The 13,732-nt window shown below is 36.7% G+C and overlaps 1 protein-coding gene across 2 annotated transcripts in view; it reads right to left on the reverse strand.

The window, feature by feature from the left end:
* Positions 1-13,732, reverse strand: part of BACH2 (BACH transcriptional regulator 2) — a 184,872-nt gene that overhangs the window by 66,740 nt on the left and 104,400 nt on the right. For both annotated transcript variants that reach the window (XM_034408987.3, XM_034408988.2), the window contains exon 2: positions 8,937-9,079. The gene's annotated coding sequence lies outside the window, so the exon portion shown is untranslated. The remainder of the gene's footprint in view (positions 1-8,936; positions 9,080-13,732) is intronic.

A 13,732-nucleotide genomic window follows, 5' to 3' on the forward strand; every position in this document is an offset into this window, starting at 1 on the left:
GAAGGCTAAGGGGAAGACATCATAGCAGTTTGGATTTATTCTCCATATTGCCCTTTCAATTCCTTGAGACTATGATTCTTAGGGAAAATGTGATACAAGGAAGTGTGTCAGTCCAATATTAATTTAATCCAATTCAGAGAGAAAAAAAAATACTTGACTACATCCATATTAATTCCAAATAAATGGTACAACAACATTCAGTTATATCTGTATACAGAAATAAAATATGTAGTAGAGAAACAGAGGATGACAAACAGCAAGATTAATGGATTCAGTTACAATGGAGATGAATGCACCATTGGAAGACATGAAAGACCAGATTGGGGACAGATTGTCATGGAGAAACCAATAAAGAAGAATGATTTGTAGCTCAGGACTGAAATGAGGGGTCCTTGGTGCTCTCCAAGCTTGGTTGTTTTCTTGCAGATGTTTCATTACTCATATTAGGTACTATCATCAATACTAGTAAATTTTACACTTATTCATACCTCAGGTTTTATACTTACTAGCACTGATGATGTTACTTAGTTTAGGTAATGAAATGTCTGCAAGAAAACAACCAAACTCAGAGAGACCAAGGACCCCTCATGTCACGGAGAATATCTATGTATGTGGCTGTTAAGTGTCAACACTAATTTGATGGCACATAATTATTATTAATCATCATGTATGTATATAGAAGTCAGAATTATGGTATGTCCACTCAAACAAAGCCAGAATATGTAAAACAATAAACCAATAGGCAGCACTTTCAGGGAACTTTTGCCTTAAATATGAGTGCAACTGCTATGCAAGAACAGGGATGGGATTAAATCACTAATATTGCTACACAGAAATGTCAAGATCTTCAGAAGACCTTGTTTACGGAATCATACTGTGACATATTAACTTGAAACATCTATAATCTATTATACCTGATTCTGTGTTGTATCTAAAATTGGTTTCATTTAAGAACTATTAATGAGATTTCCTGAATGTCTCGACCAGTCAAGGAGATAAATACAGGAATGAAGCAAAAAACAACCAAGTTCAATGAGCACTAAGGATCCTTCATTTCAACCCTGAGCTATAAATATTCTCCCCTATAGTAAAAAACAGGTATTAGGAAAAACACACACCCAATTCATCAATGCCAAACAAACTAAAACAAACAACTTAAGTTATATTTGAACTGACAACTCTCTATTTTAATAGCCTGCCCATTTCACATAAGTGGAAGTTTATCACAAGTCCTCTTCTTTTTTTTAGGCAATTCATACTTCAAAATTTTCTGTAACTAAATTCTTCAAATCCCTTTCACCTATTGTGAAAGTTTCTCTTATCCTCCACCCCATCTCTTTGGCAATGATGTCCTCTCCTTATTCCCCATGACCGATTCCTTCCATTCTCTCTTCTTCTCCTAGTCTTGGCTTCTTCTTCTTTCATAAGTTCTGCATCTTCTCTCTATCTCTTTTTCTTCACTCCCACAAAACACATGCAAGGCTCAGCTTTTATAATGGATCAATCCAAGGGCCAAACCAACTAACAAGAGCAGATTGAGCATATGCACTAAAGACCTAGTGTGTGCACAGGTAGGTTTAGCATACATAAATTATTGTGGGGAAAAAATGCAAAATACCTAGACAGCTTTCTCTTATAAGAAAGATCTTAAATTCCTTTTTGCCAACAGAAATTAATACTGCACTGAAGAAGACAGCAATGGTAGCAAGTCTGCTTCAAATATGACTGTAAGAAACAAGTAAGTTCTGGTCAAAAATTAAGCCTTTCTCCTAAAAAAATCCTCTGATATGTGAACATTGGAAACAAAATTCAGAATAAAGAACTTTTGATAGGAACTGCCATACTACCATAGTTTAGAGTATCCCTGTGAAACAATCTTTTTTAAGGTAGAGAGGATATTGAACTGATATAGCAAGGTAGCAAATCCATGTTTTAGCATAACAATACTTTGAAATAACAGATTTTTTTTTACTAATTTTAAGACAGACCTCCCGACCTCCCACAATTGTCAATTGTTAACAAGCCATTTAAAATGGATACTATTGTTTCCCCCCCTCAATTTTCAACAAGTTCCATTCCAGTATTTTGCCTTATACAGAATTATTCATTTCACCTTCTTACAATTTACTTAAAAAAAACAACAACCTTTTACAATAGATTCCATATCCCAAACAGATCTTACCAGACTAATGGAAGAAAGACAAGAGAGAGCTTTTGAAAACTGTCTGTGCTTCGTCCGTAGTCCTAGATTGTATGAGTATTATTTTTCAGTTGTATAAGAAAGGGCAATAGATGGAAAGTCTTATTAACACCTCTATTTTTTTTTCTTGTACGCCTACATCTACAAATGCAAAGGTTACAGACAGAAAAAAAAAATCCCAGAATGATGGCTCATTCTAACCCAAGTCTTATCCTCACTTGCTGTCTTCATCACCCCAAAAGTTTTGTTTACTTTTTGAGGAATGGCATTCAGAGCTCAGATCCACTGGAATTGCATAGAGCCTTGAAACTAAACTGACAAGAGATGGGCAGGACTGAAGGAAGGCAGCATCTACTGATTCCTGGGCTTCATCTCTTTGGAATTTCTCTTTTTTCCTCTTATCTGCAGTAGCAAAACAAGAAGGAATCTGACTAAACTCTGCATTTTTCACTTGCACATTTCTTTTGTTCCTTAAATTCAATCTATACAGTCCTCCTTTAATGCTTTGGTCAACTCTGATGAAATCAATCTGATCTGCACCTTTTAAGTGAATCAGAATTAGAACATTTTGGATTTCACTGTTCTAGTTTTACTATGCTGGTCCTTATAAAGTACCTATATAAAAAAGTATTTAACAGTAAACCTCTGAGTCTCAAATCGCTCAAGATGCCAATTTTATCACAGATTAATACAACAGAAGGATGGAACAAATACACATAAATCTAACACAGACAAGAAATTTTGACTGGTTAGCTGAGAAAGTCTTTCAGCCCTAATATGCTTAGACTCACAGTAAGTACAGAATCATCAAGCCAAATCTATGCAAAATTAAACAAAGAATCATCAAAATTAAGTGTAATGAGCATCAGTGGCTGCAATTTAAGCATACACTTAATGCTACCATTAAAACAAACAGGATGTCAAAGTGCCTATTTGTGGCTCTATTGTGCAGAGATTAAGTAATTAATGAAGGAGTTGAAGATGTTGCTGGCTGGAATTAATTATGGGAAATTGTTTGAACATTCTATCCAGAAAAAGGCAGAGAAAAGTGCCTTATACATCTAGGCAGTCTGCTTCTCCATCTAAGCAGATGGATAAAAGCTCTGCAGGGTTTCAGACAAATATACTTCCCATTATCTACTACCTAATCCTCTTTCTCTGAAATTGAACCTACGGACTTCTATAAATAAAATGGGTGCTACACCATGAGCAGACACCCCTCCCATGAAGTTGGCTATAATGAGAAGAAAATTCCAGCAGTCATAATCACTTCATAAGATACTGAAACAATGTACAACCAAGCATGCTATAAGGACTCAACATTGCATTTCAGAAATTGCTTGGCAAATTAGTCTGATTTTCTTATACATCCACGCATGACATACAAGTCTTTCCCCACATACTGGGCTCATGCATACCTAATTTTTTTTTCTCTTTCCATAAAACTGTACACACATTTTAGAGCAGTGGTGTTTTAATTTGCACATGACTACATCCACCTTGTGATTAATGATACAGCTGTTTAGAAAGCCCTCTTCCTCTTTTCAGTAAAGCTATTTTTGACATCCCCATAGTTAGGTTATTAAGAGGACATGGCATCCCATGTAAATCCAAGTGCTTAGCAAGAAGACTGAGGTTTGGAAATGAGAGAAAGAGGGGCTGAAGTTTTATCGGGCATGCATAGAGTATAGCATTGGATACTTCAGCAGGTGTCTTCCTGGGTGTTTTTCCTTCAATACTTATTTTTGTAACACAACGAGTAAAGAATATCATTTCTTTCCCTTCCACATTCTGCCTTTTGTTAGTGCTTTGGCTCTAGGGCAATGATGACGAACCTTTTTTTCCTTGGGTGCCAAAAGCATGTGCATGTGCATGATAGCACGTGCATGCGAGCCCACACCCATAATTCAATGCCCCCCACCCCCTGCGCATGTGCATGTGTGTGTGACTCCCCCGTGCTCCCCCACATATGACCCCCCCACCCTGTTTTGGGCCTAGTAGGCCTTCCTGAAGCTCCGGAGGCTGAAAACGGCCTGTTTCCCGACTCCCAGTGGGCCCGGTAGCCCTGTTTTTCACCCTCCCCAGGCTCCAGAGGCCAAAAATGCCCTCCCACAGCTTCCGTGCAAGCCCTATACTTACCTGGCATCCAAAACGGGCCGTGTGGAGACTCCTGGGAGGGGAGGGGCGGCATGGGTGGGGCCAGCCAAAAATCAGCTGGCTGGTGTGCGCATGCGTGCTGGAGCTGAGCTAGGGCAACGGCTCGTGTGCCTGCAGATATGGCTCCGCGTGCTACCTGTGGCACGCGTGCCACAGGTTCGCCATCGCGGCTCTTGCTTTATCCTAGCAAGATAAGAACTGTTGCAATGCCATGGTTTCTTGAGAACCTGGATAAGATAACAGAACCCTACTATGTCTCTTCTTCCCTTTAAGATAAAGTCTTCTTCAAGTTGATTCTTGGCAAATTTTTGGCAACAAAACAGAAGCGATTTTTCGATTGCTTTTTTTTTTTCAACTGCCCAACCTGCAGTCCTTGTTATTTCCAGCTGATTTCTCATTCAGATACAGTACTATTCAGGTCTTAATTGTCTTAGTTAGACCTTCTTTGCATTAAGATCAAAGTATCTAAAAACTGAGATAAAAAGGAGAAATGGAGAAAAACAAACCTCATAGACTTCTAATATGGCCAGTTTTGAGTCACAGAAGGAAAAGTAGTATCTCACCCACTATTAGGAGACTTTCAGAAGCATTGTTTTTCCTTAAGTTTTACCTACTACTTTTGTCCATTTCTTGGACTCTGTTGTCCAGATTTTATTTACTGATGGTATCCATAGCCTGTCACGATCCTAACTGCCTCTCAGCAGTCAATCTTGAACATCTTCAGTTTTCCATTGGAATTCTAGAGTTGGAGGAGTCACTGAACTAACACATCTGAATTAATCAATTTCCAACAAATGTCTCTCTAGCCCAGGAGTGTCAAACTCGCGTTGTCACAGAGTCATCACGTGACGTATTGTGACTTCCCCCCTTGGCTAATCTGGGCGTGGGTGTGGCCGGTGCGTGACGCATCCGGCCTGTGGCATGTAAATTTGACAGCCCTGCTCTAGCCATTGTCTGAACATTATCCACTGAGGGGAAGATAATTTTTTTAACTATATGCCTATCTTTCTGGTAGGAAAGGTTTTAAAAAACATTACTTTTAAATCTAGCTTTCTCTTACTTAAACTCATTTTGCTGTATTTTACATTCAGGAATGATGGAGAACAAGTCTTAATTGCCTTGACCCCCTCCCACCAATTTTTATCCACCCACCACATTTAGATGGACAGAAAGCAGAGAGAGAATATCTTTTCTCTCTCTCCTTCTCTCTCTCTCTCTCTATATATATATATATAAACCCTAAAATGTCTTCTCATCCTATGGTCAGTGGTGGGTTGCCCCCAGTTCGGACCACTTCTATAGAACTGGTAGTAAAACCAGCGGGAGGCTCTGCCCACTGACCCTGATGACATCAGAAGCGATCTGTGCATGCGCAGAAGCAAGGCGAGTGTGCAAGCGATGTGAGCGCGCATGCCCGATCCCGTTGCGAACCAGTAGTAAAGGTAAGTAGAACTCACCCCTGCCTATGGCGTCTGCTGAAGGGTAAGATGAGGGGAATAACAAAACTATTATTGTGAAAGCCCTTAAAAATGAAAACATTTTTTAAAAAGATGATCTGCAAAAATTCTACATTATTTGGCCTTTGAAGGTTGTAAAAAAAGGTGCTATGAAATATGGGACATATACTAACTCAGCTACAACCACAATGCCCTCAGATCAGTTACTGAATGACTGTACCTTAGAGGCTATTACAGACAGAAGTATTGAAACTAAAGTAAAATTAAAACTTATGTGGTGAGAATAATTTTAGTTTCACTGGCTAAGGTTAGGGAAAGTGGATTTCACTAATACTGTCATTTGAGTAATCTGACTTTGATATCTTGAAATAAATGACTAGCACATGGCACATGAAATATTCTATTGGAAATTTTATGGTCTGTAAAAGATGGTGACTGACTTAGAGGGAAATATATATATTATCAGGACCTAACTTCCCTTTATGAGACCTATCTATTGAGGCACAAAACAAGCCAGCTCAATGACGATTAAAAAAAAATTATTATTATTTTGCTGTGGCATTTTATTCTTGACAAAAAGTTAAGGGCTGGGTTTTACTATAACTTTTGGCTCCTTCTGTCTCCCTTTATGCTTTCTTTGCATGCTTCTTCCCAATGATGAAAAATGAAATGACTCTCCTATTAGCTGCTCCTTAATTTTGTGGAATATAAAATAATAAGTTTCTGAACTTGCATTCAAAAGGTGGCACAAATTATGTGTTAGTCTATATGACCGTATCTAGAGTTAGCTTTGAGCAAAAGGTGTTAGTTGCTCTACCAGTTATGTACAGTGAGAAGTTGAGTGTGATGTGGAAAAAGCACATTTCCTCTAACTTCAAATAGGCACAGACTCTTAGGTATTCATTTGGACTCTTGAATCAACATTACCTCCTTTTTATATGTATTAAACAGAGGTGGGTTGCTCCTGGTTCAGACTGGTTCTATAGAACCAGTAGTAAAATTGGCAAGAGGCTCCACCTACCAACCCCAACATCATCAGGAAGCTTCTGGGCATGTGCGGCCCCGTTGCAAACCAGTAGTAAAAGTAAGTAGAACCCATCCCTAGTATTACTCTCCAGATTTTGCATCTGCAACTACTTCAAATTGCTTTAAAATGATAAATGACAGTTTATAGCACCCTTAATGTGATTTTTCTTTTAAAAACAGAAAGAAATAGCAAAATGATAAGGTTTATATATGATAAGGTTGATAATGATAATGATAAATTATAATCTTTGATGCGTTTCCACTAAATGGAAAATGACCAGTTTTTTTAAAAAGAAAATTTATTAAACTGTCAAAATTGAGGACCCAGTTTGTGGGGGCAATAAGCTGACTTTGTATAAATATACAAAAGTATGAATGCTATTGCTTAACGCATTGTAAGCCGCCCTGAGTCTCCAGAGAAGGGCGGCATATAAATCAAATTAAAAAAAAAAAAAAGTACTTGAAGATGATAAAAACTCAAACGTAAAAATAAAGTTGCAATATTAATAAAACATTCTTAATTTAGACTGAATTTAGAAGGTTGTAATATTAAAATATCTCTGAAAACAGAAATATAACACTTTGCAATTTTTGGTATATGTGTGTGTATAGTTATAAGGTATATATGTTATGTCTGTACATGTGTGTGTGTATTTATATTTTATACAAACACACACACATAAAATGTACAATACATGTAGATGGTAAGACAAGTTACCCATTAAACACTTCCTGGGGCAGATAGTCAAGGGAAAAATTGAGGATTTTAAATTTCACAGCTCCCATTTTTGGAACATTTACATTTTTAAAAATCCAATTAATAATTTGAAGGATCAGCTTTTCATCTACAAGCATTATCAACTATGTTACACTCTTACTGTATGGCACAACAACTTAGCTATAGTCTTCTTTTCAGGACTTTGGTGGTTTGACGTGCTATGAAGCAGATTCAACATATTCACTGTTTAGAAATTACTCCTGGCATCTAAGGATAATTATCCCCTATAATTTGGGGATAAACAGGGACACATTATTATCCAATCTGACTATAAAAGCTTTAAAAATCCTAATTATATTAAGAGACTTGAGTTAGATGAAATTTCTATAATTCTAAAACCTGAAGAAAAATAAAAAGTGCTTGTACAGATCAATTGCAAGCAATGAAACTATCATTAGAAGAAGGCTTTTGCATTTTTTCTCCATTTCCTCTCCTATGCAGTTGGGAACATTTTTATTTTGGAACCATGGATGACATGTCCTATGGTCCCTGTCATTTGATTAAACCTTCACATTATTGGGAGGGACAGAAGACCAGCTAGATTAACTATTTTCTGTTGTGAATTGAAAGCTGCAGATCCTCCTGTGATTTTTCAAAAAATAATGGAGCGGGATATAAATCTAAAAAATAAATTCTTAATTTATGTGTGTGGGGAGGAGGGAGGCTCCCACTTGAATTTTAGAATGAGGTTACTTCTCCAAATGTATTTAGGGAGTTTTTAATTTTTAAAAAGACACATGAATTCATGTTTTCAAAACATGTTGCATGCCTGTCAAAATTGTCATCTAGTAAGCTCTCAGTTACCAGGCTTCTGCAAAATATAAAACCTATTTCCTTAAAATGCCAATGACTTAAGGACTCCACTGTTGATGAAATGAATGAACGGATACATGGATAAACTGTAAAATCATGGTTCTCTGAATCAACCAAATTTATAACCTAATATGGAAAAGTTTATAAGGAAATATATCGGACAAGAGTTCTGTATCTAACTATGCCACATTAAAAAAAATTCCACAGTAATTTCACATATATTAAAAAGGCTTAATAAAGTTCCTGCTTCTAAGCTTTGCTGTCAAGAGAAAAAAGTACTCAAGAACTTCACAAAATGACAAAATTACTCCATTTAGTTTTAAAGAGACAGTAACAGTACTTCAGATTTAATTTATTCAAAGCTTAATGCTAACTGATCAATTACATTTTAAAATGCTTTCACAGGAACTACACAGATTATTGAGTTCCCTTCCCCTCCCCATTAGGAAAAAGCTTCTTTCTATAACCCCTTTTTAATAAAACAGGAATCAAAAGTAGGACTTACATGTAATTTTCCCAGAATCTGTGCTGGCTAATACTCTCACGAAACAGGGAAGTGGATATACGGAGAAATTAATTGATTACAGAAATCCATGAAGATATGAACACTGAAAAATTCACAGGACGATCTTCTGGATGTTCAGCAATCTAAAATACAACACAACATCACAGTATTAATAAAAATTAGTTTTCTCTGCCTTTACTTTTCCCGAAATAACATCAAATTAGTATGATATACAGGTAATGCATTAAATCTACATTTTGAATCTATGCTTGTAGTTTCATTAAAGAGATTACTCAGAGAATTTACATTTACAGGATATGTTAATGGTAGCAATGCTAGTCTTTTCAATAAAATGCTCAAGAATTCCAAATTTATCTTCAATTAAAAATATGGCTTTCCTGTTACCCATTTGTGATCTGTCTGTAGTTTAGCAATAGTAAATTTTAAAATGCCGCTCTGTACAGGTACAGAATATAGAGATAAAAATAGAGACCACCAAAAAGAATGAAATAGCCAGCTTGCTTTGAATATCCTGCCTAAGCATCTCAAAATGATATTTGCAAGTATATGAAAACAGAGATTTTAATCATATTTTGAAGTATACAGTATTTTAATTACCAGAGTCACCTCATGGAAAGATGAGCAGCAAACAAATTTAATAATTAATAAAACAAAATAAACTTTAATAATACATTAAAGATATTAATAGCTAATAATATTTCAACATAATTCATACAACCATTTTTTCACATCACTTTCAGTCATCTAACTGGAAAATTCATGATGCATTGTTGTAGCACGTCTTATCCATATTATGATTTCTCATTATGTGATGTTTACAAATGAATTGTGGATTGAAGTCTATTGAAAGTCTTAATGGTTAAGGGGAAATTGATACTTTTTCTGCTACAGCTCATTCAGGCATAACACTCTGTTACTTGTAGTCACAGAATCAGCAGATACATTTCCTTGAACCATACAGCATTCAGGGTTTTAGGTATAGATTAGATATAAAAAATATTCTGGTAGAGGACTGGTGTGAATCTATAGGATAAGAAAAGAAACTTTGGGTTCAGTTTTGATATTTTAAAACCCAATAATCATATTTGATCTGAAATTACTTGGCATTTTCCAGAAAATATTTATGTGCAGTAACAGTCTTTTTCTCATTTTTTTTATTCATTCAGAAATTATTTAGCTTTCATTCCATTTCCCCCCCAGCTGATTTCATCTTTTTCTTTGTTCTCACCATGTAAGTAAGCCTGAATTGCTAGATATTATCCCGCTTCACTTAGGTCTCTGATGGCAAACCTATAGCACGCATGTAGCCATATCAGTGGGCATGTAAGCTCAGCTATGGCACGCATGCACGCACCAGCCAGCTGATTTTTGGGCCTTCTGGACCTTCTGGTGGGTTTCAGCAGGTTCTGACCAGTTCTGGAGAACCGGTAGCGGAAATTTTGAGTAGTTCGGCGAACCAGTAGTAAAAAATTCTGACTGGCCCCACCCCCATCTATTCTCTGCCTCTCAAGTCCCAGCTGATTGGGAGGGAATGGGGATTTTGCAGCAACCTTCCCCTGAAGTGAGGTGGGAATTGAGATTTTACAGTATCCTTCCCCTGCCACGCCCACCAAGCCATGCCATGCCATGCCACGCCCACCAAGCCATGCCCACAGAACCGGTAGTAAAAAAATTTAAAACCCACCACTGTTCTGGGCCCACCATAAGTAGGGAAAAACGCCCATTTGCCAACTTCTGGTCCAGAGAAAGGCTCTGGAGGTTGGGGAGAGCAAAAAATGGGTCTACCATGCCATCACGTGCCAGGAGCGGGGGGAGTTGTGCGTGCATGTGTGGGGGCAGGGCGCATAGAATTATGGGTGTGGGCACGCACATGACCCCCCCCGCTCCTCGCACGCGATGGCAAAAATGTTAGCCATCAGTGACTTAGGTCATCGTAATTATTCAGATTCACTCATAAAAGGAAAAAAACAATGGTCAGAGGAGGGGAAATTACACACAAATATAAAAGGAGCAATGGAATGAGCATCAGGATGGGACTGGATTTAAGGGAAGAGAAAGATATGATTGTGATAATGCAAATGAACAATTCTTATGCTTGTGTCAAATGGTTTGATGCAAATAATGCAATGTTTGCATGATGATGAGCTGATATGTCTGTGGTCATTCTGACATCACTTTGGCTTGTTGAACTTAACAAAAAGAGGGAAAAAATGTGACTGAGAGAAGAATAATCCCAAAGCAATAAAACCATTATGTTTGTCTAGATAATTAATACTGGAAAATATTAAATAGAATCATTTCTACGAAAAGCAGAGTTTGGTTTTGTCCTTCTTAGAATGAATGCCTGTTTAATTCACAAATAAAATATAGGAAAAGAAGCTGGACTAGAAAAGGAAAATTCTGCCCTAAAGAATGGGATAGGGATAGGGATAATAAAAATAAAAACTACTTTGATAACAGTTCTCTCTGTATTGCTGTTCTCAGAACGACAATACATCTCTAAAAACAATACATCTGCAAAATATTAAGTATCTTGTTAAAAAGAAAAGACGCGTAAAGCGTTTAGTTCAGGGCTTAAAAAAGGACTAGGAAATTTTAAACACAGCTCCGCTTGTTTTCAAGAATTTGCAATTGTTCAAAAAAAAAAAATTGAAAGAATGAAAGAGAGGTAAATAAGAAGAGATAAGCATCTATAGTACAGCAGCATTGGGCTAAAACTCCCAACCAGCACAGGGCATACTGACTGTGAATTCTGGAAGTTTCTGTTCCACACATCTGGAACACATCAGGTCAGGAAAGTCTTCTCCACCACATGGTAGTCATAAATATGGTGAGTCTGCATCCTAGCTACGTATATATATATATAGCCAAGTTCACATAACAGACATACTGTTTAGTAGTTTGAGGCCATGTAATTTTTCCCCCTCTACAAATCAAGCCATACATTGGGATTTTGATTGTAATGTAGTTAGAAAATGAAAATAATCATAACAATCAATCTTCTATGATCATAACTGTATTCAATTAAGAATAAGCCTATTACATACCTATACAGACCACCAGGAGGCACTAAAAATACCTCACAAGATATACTGTATATCGTGTAAAAATAAATTGTCCTCTCTTCCCTCCAAAAAGGGTGATGGAAGTCATATAAAACCTCACACATAAGGACGGATATGTTACACTCCAGCTCTCTCTCTGAGAACTTAAGGGAAGGTGCAAATATGCACTATTCTGATGTAGCAGACCTGTGGCTACCTGTTCAAAAGACTCAAGATGTAAGTTATATTGATTTGATTTGATTTGATTTATACATCAAATTTAGGAACTTCCCATCTAATTCACAGAATACAATTAAAGACATAAAAATATCAAAAACCATTTAATTATTATGGCTTCTGGAATAACACGGAAAGACAGATTTCAGCCATTCTTCTCTCTATCCCTTTTTAAAAACAGGAGACTATTTTATGAGACAGGTAATATGACGCAGGAGGTTTACAATCTGAGAACTAACCCTACAATGTTCTTGGAAGGATGACTGATGTTCACTGGTGTAAAAGCCTGGGATTGAGTCCCAGACAGTGCATTCCCTTATTGCAAATGTTTCACTCTCCATTTCTCTCCCTGTGTCCCCTAGATATCTCTGCACTGCGCTGAGCAAGCCAATGCATATCAAATTTAACACATGATCAATAAAATGAAAGCTGGAATTCTCTGCTCAAGAGGTCATGCTAGGGTAAATTGTAACTTAACCAAGTCCCAAGGCGTAGCTCAAGAGTAGCATCTCCTCTAAACTGATTCTGTGTTTCTATTTTATACAGCCATTCTGAAATGTAAGAATAACATGACAAAAGAATCACTTCTTTTTCATGGTAAAAATAAAGTACCAACCATGAAGATATAGTTGCAGTACTATGAGAAATGTTATACTGGCAAGTGCAAACCTAGTCATACAAGTGAAAAACATGATTTATCGGGCAAGCACTCATAGAAAACAGTTTCTTACTTCACAATTCAAGAGAAAGAGAGACAGACAGACTATGGGAGAGTAATTGGACAGCTTCCTTCAAAAGTCTATGACTTTCTCAAAACCAGTCAGGTGCCCCACAGATATATTTATTACAACATTGATCAGCTGAATGCATATCTATCAACTGTTCTGGCTAGAGATGATAGATATTGATGGAAATTGTAGTCTAACACAAATAATGGAAAACCACCATATGGAAATAACTGTACTGAAAAATTACTGTATATAAAGAGGGAGAAAACTCCACATTCACAACCATTGATAATGTTACCCATAATTCAGTTCAGCAAGTCACAGGGGTTTTACTATCCCAGTTAATTTTGAGAGCAGTGGATAAAGGCATGTTTATAGCAAACCAGTATGTATCTCCATATTTATTTAAAGGAATTCTCATACAGGCTTTCTAAAGAAGAAAAAATGCTTTAGTAACAGAATATACTTTACAGGAACTTGCTAAAAAGTAATAATTTAGTTTCAATCAGTTTTACTGCAACAGCTCCATGTCTGGTACATAGTATTTCTTTGTTCAATGTCACCTGACAAACGAGTGTTAAATCTTGCAGAAAAAACAGAATGAATAATAGAATTAATACCAGTCATATATTGTAAAGAGGTTCAAAAACTGTAGTTTAAGCATAGCTATGCTATTGTCATTTTGTGGAATCCTGCCATTTTTAACCGGAAGTATTATCTGAGAATTAACCTGAATGTCAATAGAAATAGATTACCCTTTTATATT

This window comes from Pantherophis guttatus, chromosome 1 (genome assembly GCF_059756535.1).
Source record: "Pantherophis guttatus breed Tessera chromosome 1, ASM5975653v1, whole genome shotgun sequence".
Classification (NCBI taxonomy): domain Eukaryota; kingdom Metazoa; phylum Chordata; class Lepidosauria; order Squamata; family Colubridae; genus Pantherophis; species Pantherophis guttatus.